Genomic DNA, 6,541 nt, shown 5'->3' with positions numbered 1-6,541 from the left:
CCACTTTTGTCTTCATTGATTTTTTTTTTTTAAGAAACATTTTTAAAATTTTTGTGCAATGGCTTGTTAAAAATAGCTGGCCTATCAGCAGTCATCCACTTCAGCTCCAGGAATCTGAAATCATCTTTTTGAATCATCATTTTGCTTTCTCTTAGGGCTCTCTCTGTCTGACCCAGTCATTGAATTCCTGGACTCTGTGTTCAGTCTCCCATGTGTGGTTATGAAGTCAGGCGGTGGCTGTAGGTTACTCTTCCAGAAGTAAGTCTGGGAGAAATTCCAGCTAGGCAAGTTCATGTCCAGATTCTGACAGGTTGAAGAGTTGCAAGTTTCATTAGGGGGAGATGTTTCTTTAGGAGCTCTTGGGGTCCTGGCCTATGGAATAACCTGGCTCTACAGACTTGTGTTGTTATTCAGTGCTCAGCAAATTTAATTGAGCATCTACAGTGTTCTGGAAACTTCTAGGTATATGAGATGAACCTTCTATATGGAAGACATGGGCATGGTGCCCATCATACAAGGTTAAATGTAGAAGGTTCTGTAAGGACAGAAACCGGCTAGCCTTTTCATGACTGTATTGGGGTGGCACTGTAGCATAAGCACTGGACTGCAAACCACAAAGTCAGCAGTTCAAACCCACCATCTGCTCCTCAGAAACTCTATGCAGGGTCTCTATGAGTCAGAACTGACTCGACAGCACTTAACAACAGCAACAGTGCAGCGGTTAAATGCTCAGTTGCTAACTGTAAGGTTGGCAGTTCAAACCCACCAGCTGCTCCTCAGAAACCCTATGCAGGGTCTCTATGAGTCAGAACTGACTCGACATCACTTAACAACAACAACAGTGCAGCGGTTAAATGTTCAGTTGCTAACTGTAAGGTTGGCAGTTCAAATCCACCAGCTGCTCCTCAGAAACCCTATGCAGGGTCACTATGAGAACCGACTCGACATCACTTAACAACAACAACAACAGTGCAGCGGTTAAATGCTCAGTTGCTAACTGGAAGGTGGCCAGTTCAAACCAACCCACACTCTGTGGGATAAAGATAGTACAGTCTGCTTCCTAAAAGCTGACCGTCTCGGAAGCCCTCTGGGGCAGCTCTTCTCTGTCCTGTAGGGTCGCTGTGAGTTGGAGTCAGCTCGATGACAGTTGATTTGATGACCCTCAGTGTGTGGTCCTGTGCTGGCTTGGGCGCTAACAACTGCAGTGTTGGAGCTACGGCATTGGTATTCCCACGGTGAACATGTTCTGTCGGAGCTTCTGGGCTAAGACTAAGCAGAAAAGTTTGACAGTCTGCTTCTGAAATCTAACCAGTGGGAAAACGTGTGGATCGCGGCAGAACACGGCCCAACTTGCTTGCTTTGGACACCTCCTCTGAAGGACACAATTGCTGTAGGGAGACACCATGTTTGGTGGAGTACCAGCGAGGGTGTGGGAGACCCTTGGTGAGATGGGCTGGTACAGTTGCTGCAGTGATGGCCTCAAACATGCTGGTGATGGTGAGGATGTTGCAGGACCAGGTACCATTCCATACTGTTGAGCATAAGCTCACCAGGAGCTGGAGCTGGTTTCACCGCAGGTTTTCTATGTAGCGTAGTGGTTACAAATCAGGCTGTGAACCTCAGGGTCAGCAGTTCGAAACTACCAGCTGTTCCGCGGGAGAAAGATGAGGCTTTCTGCTCCTGTATAGATTTATAGCCTCGGAAACCCTGTACAGTGTCACTATGAGTCAGAACTGACTCCATGGCACATAACAACAACAACAGCGGCACATACAGGGCACTCTCAGTGTGGCACTATGGGTTAATACTCTGGACTGCATAGTTGTTTGAACTGCAGAGTTGGTGGTTCAAGCTCACCAGCTGCTCCTCAGAAACCCCATACAGAGTCGCTATGGGTTGGAACCGATTCTACAGCACTTAATAACAACAACAACAACAGTAAATATCAGCTGACTGGGTACAGTAATAGCCTAGAAAGCAAAGAACGATGGACACCTGGAAGTGGGCATGACCATGCTTTCTGGGGGTCCTGAATGGACACATCAGCTACAAGGAGAAGAACACCTCTACCTTGGTCTTCCTAGGAGGCTCCGAGCAACCCCCGCATCATCTTTAAAGGTTCCATTCCTTTTGACAAACAAGAGGCCAGCAAGACAAACCTACGTCCTGTCCTCCACATAGGACTTCAAGTTGCTTTAGCTAACAGCCTGAAAATGCCTGTATACTTCCCATGTAAAAATGACTCTCACGTGTACCACTCGACCCCAGGGTGGGGTGAGAGATCCCGGCTAAACTTCTCAGACCTCCAGCATGTATTTATTGTGAACTGGAGTCATCTGAACTTGACCTGTGTGAAGAGCACAGAGAAGGTCTCCACCAGCTGTCCTTAGCTGCCCCGTTCTTCATTTTGTGATGGGCTTTAATTTTCAGGTTTACAGAGAAGTTGTGCAGAAAGTGCAGTGAATGCCCATATGCCACCCCACCCCTCTGCATTCTTCTTCCTGTTACTGCATTTCTGTGGTATCTTGGTCATAACCGATGAACCAATCAATATGTTTGATATATTGCTAATCACTAACATTCCTAGTTTACATCAGGGATTGCTATTGTTGTTAAGTGCCGGCAAGTTGATTCTGATCCATAGCGACCCTGTATAGGGTTTCCAAGGAGTGACTGGTGAGCTTGAACCACCGATCTTGTAGTTCAAATGGCTTTGCAGTCTGGCGCATTAACCCACAGTGCCACACCTGGACACCTTTGTGCTGTATAGTCCTTTGGATTTTGAAAAATGCATAAGGCCATGGGCCCACTATAACAGCATCATACAGAACATTTTCACGACCATAAAAGTGCCCTGCACTCCACCCACTCGCCCCTCTTCCCTCTCTCTGATCTCCTGGAAGCCACTGATCGTTTTACGGTCTCTATCTGGTGTGATGCTGTAGGATCAGCACTGGACTACGGAGAACTACAATGTTGGCAGTTCAAACCCATCAACTGCTCCTCGGAAACCCTATATGGGGTGGCCATGAGTTGAAGCTGACTTGACATCACTTAACAACAACAACATCCACTTCCTGGAGGTGGACATCATGCTTGGTGAAGTAGAGAATCGGAGAAAAAGAGATGGTCTGAGAGGCAGCCATAATGGACTCAAACCTAAAGTTGTGAGGATGATGCAGGGCTGGGCAGTGTTTTGTTCTGCTGTATGTAGGGTCAGGTGTCAAGAAATCAAACCATGTATTGCCTTCGGCAAATCTGCGGCACAAGAGCCCTTTAAAGTGTTCGAGAGCAAAGATGTCAACTTGAGGACGAAGGTGCGCCTGACCCAAGCCATGGTATTCTCAATAGCTTTGTATGCATGTGAAAGTTGGACGGTGAATAAGGAAGACCATAGAAGAACGGATACATTTGAGTTACAGTTTTGGAGGAGAATATTAAAAGTACCACGGGCTGATAGAGGAACAAACAAATCCGTGATGAAGGAAGTATAGCCAGAATGCTTCTTAGAAACCAGGATGATGAGATTTTGTTACATATGTTGTTGTTGTTGTTGTTGTTAAGTGCCGTCAAGTCGTTTCTGACCCATAGCAACCCTGTACAGGGTTTCCGAGGCTGTAAATCTTTATGGGAGCAGAAAGCCTCATCTTTCTCCCATGGAGCGGCTGGTAGTTTCAAACTGTTGACCTTAGGGTTCGCAACCCGATTCGTAACCACTACGCTACCAGAACTCCTTTGTTACATACACTTCGGATATATTATCAGGAGGAACTAGTCCCTAGATAACAGCAGACTTGGTAAAGTGGAGGGTCAGTGAAAAAGAGGAAGACCCCCAACAGATGGATGGGCACAGTATAAACCGCAATGGGCTCAAGCTTAGTTGTGAGGATGGTGCCGGACCGGGCAATAATTCCTTCTGTTGTATTTAGGTCACTATGAGTCCGAACCTGTTCAACGGCACCTAATAACAACAGCACATAGGGTCTGTGGGAGTTGGAATGGAGTCGATGGCACCTAACAATAATAACAGTTGCTGAGTTGATTTTAAGTCCTGGTGTCTCCACGTGTGTCAGAGGAGACTTGTGCTCTGTAGGGGCTTTCAATGACTGGATTTTCTGAAGTAGCTTGCCAGGCCTTTGGGGGTGGGTTCAAACCTGCAACCTTGTGGTTAGTGGTTCAGAACATTAATCATTTCCAACACCCAGGGATTCTACCTCTCTGAAACTTTGCTTTAATTGGAGGGAGCGCTTCAAAAAGTTGGTGGGAAAATTCAGTTTTTCCATGAACTTTTTGTATAGTTGCACTCATAAAATGAGTGCCTGGCTCCTTCCACTTAACAACATACATTTAAGGTTCCTCCATGCCTGGTGTGGCACCATAGGATAAGCACTTGACCTCAAAGTTGCTTTGAACTGCAAGGTTGGTGGTTCTAACTATCAGCCACTCCTAGGGAATCAATCCTAAACAGGGTCGCTATGAGTCGAAACCAACTTGATGACACTTAACAACAACAATGCCATCACATAGTGTGATAACTCACTTTCTATCACAAATAATTTTCCATTGTGGAGGTGTACCGCCGATTGTTTATTTACTCACCAGTGGAAGGACATCTGGGTGCAATTATCAATAAAGCTGTGTATTAGTTTTGGTGTGAGCAGAGTTTTCGATTCATTTGTGGAAATTAAAGTGTGATTGCTGGGTTGAACGGCAAGCCTATGTTTGGCTTTGTAAGAAACTGCCAGACAGTCTTCCAAAGTGATTGGATGGTTTTCTATTCTCTCTCAGCAACGAATAAAGGCTCCTAGTGTCCACGTCATTATCAGCATGTGGGGTTGTCAATGTGGAATTGTAGCTATTCCAATAGCTGTGAGTGGATGTCTCTTTATGGGTTTGATTTGCATTATCTACTGACTAGTGAAGGCTCGTAGCTGGAACCCACCCAGTGGCTCCGTGGGCGACAGAACTGACGAACTCCTTCCATAAAGATCACAGCACAGAAAATCCCATGGAGCATGTCACATGGGGTCGCTGACTGAACACTAGACTCCACAGTATACAGTTACTAGAGATAGTACACATCTTTCCATCTATTTCTTGGCCTATTTATGTATCGCCTTTGGGAAAATGTCTATTCAGATCTTTTGTTTATTTTTTCATTTGAGTTGTCTTCTTATTATTTAATTAAGAGTGCTCTTTATATATTCTGGATATATTTCCATTCCAGTGTATATGGTGACTTCAAAACATGGAAAAATGGGATTAAAAGACAATGGATGTTGAAATGATTATATATTCCTGAGCGTTTCTGTGTATATATAAAAAATAAACAAACAACAAAACCAGAGGGAATAGAAGCAAATACTGTTGAATGATGATGCATGGAAGAGATTGTCATCATTGCAAGGAAATAATGAGTGTAAAACCACTAATGTTCTCTCACACAAACTATCACTCAATTCACAATAAAAACTTTTTTAAAAAAAGAGGGAGGAGGCTGCCTTTCATTGACTACTTTAGATATTATTTTAAATAAAAGTTTACTTTTACTATAAAACAAAAAAGATAATAAAATTTTCCATGAGCTTTTTAACGCCCCCTTGTATGAGCTGCAAATATTTTTTCATGGACTGCCTTTTTACTTTCTTTTTTTTTTTATAAACAAAAAAATTTGTCTGAGAGTCCCACGGAGCTGGGTGAAGGTCTGCTTCTGGGAGGAAGGCTCGGAGCGCAGCTAGAAGTTCTCCAGCAAGCCCAGGATGCATTTCTGCTCATTCTCCTGGAACTCCGGGCTCCGGCCGTCCCCAGTGCTCTTTGTCTCCTCTTTGATGATGTGCCCGATAACCTTGACAGAGCTGCCGCTCATGTTTAGGATCTGGTGAACCCACTGACGAGTCTAGGCGATGTTGGCATTGCAGATTTGGCCATGATGTAGCAGATGTGCTAGACAACAAAGAGGCTGGTGTGCAAGCGTCGGAGGGAGAACTCATCCTCAGTGTTGTCCATGATCTCTCCTCATCGAAGCATGTCATGTTTTTCTCCTTCAATCTTCTTGTCAGCCACCTGCATTGCATCTAAGACACTTAAAATGCAACTCCATCAGTCTGCCAACCTTCTCACTGCCGTGTTCAGTGAACTTATTCAGGAGCTGGGTCCACTGCTGCCCTCTCAGTTTCCCCAGGAGGGAAGCCAGGGTTTAACAGACATGTTCTTCATGTTCCTTCTCAGTGGTCCTCACTTTCTGGATCTTCCTGGAAGATTTCATAAAGAGAAGAAAGATGGTGTGCAAGCCAAGGATGTCAACAAACTTATGGCAATTGTCGGTGCCCTCGGATCCCATCATGGAATGGTCCAGCGCTTTCACTGCACTGCTTCAGGAGAACTCCTTGTCCCTGAGCATGAGACCCATCAGCGGAAGCCCCTCATCTTCCAGGAAGCACTAGCGATTGGAACTGAGCATCAGGTAAGAACAGAGTGAATCCAACAGATTCTCCATCATCTCCCACTCCTCAGCTGTGCTGGGATTGTGCCTTTTAAACAC

At 45.1% G+C, this 6,541-nt stretch overlaps 1 pseudogene; it reads right to left on the bottom strand.

The window, feature by feature from the left end:
* Positions 1-5,734: 5,734 nt before the first annotated feature.
* LOC102827555 lies at positions 5,735-6,535 on the bottom strand (annotated as a pseudogene).
* Positions 6,536-6,541: the final 6 nt, after the last annotated feature.

Source organism: Chrysochloris asiatica, unplaced genomic scaffold (genome assembly GCF_000296735.1).
Source record: "Chrysochloris asiatica unplaced genomic scaffold, ChrAsi1.0 scaffold00005, whole genome shotgun sequence".
NCBI lineage: Eukaryota > Metazoa > Chordata > Mammalia > Afrosoricida > Chrysochloridae > Chrysochloris > Chrysochloris asiatica.
This window is presented reverse-complemented; position numbering and strand designations above follow the sequence as displayed.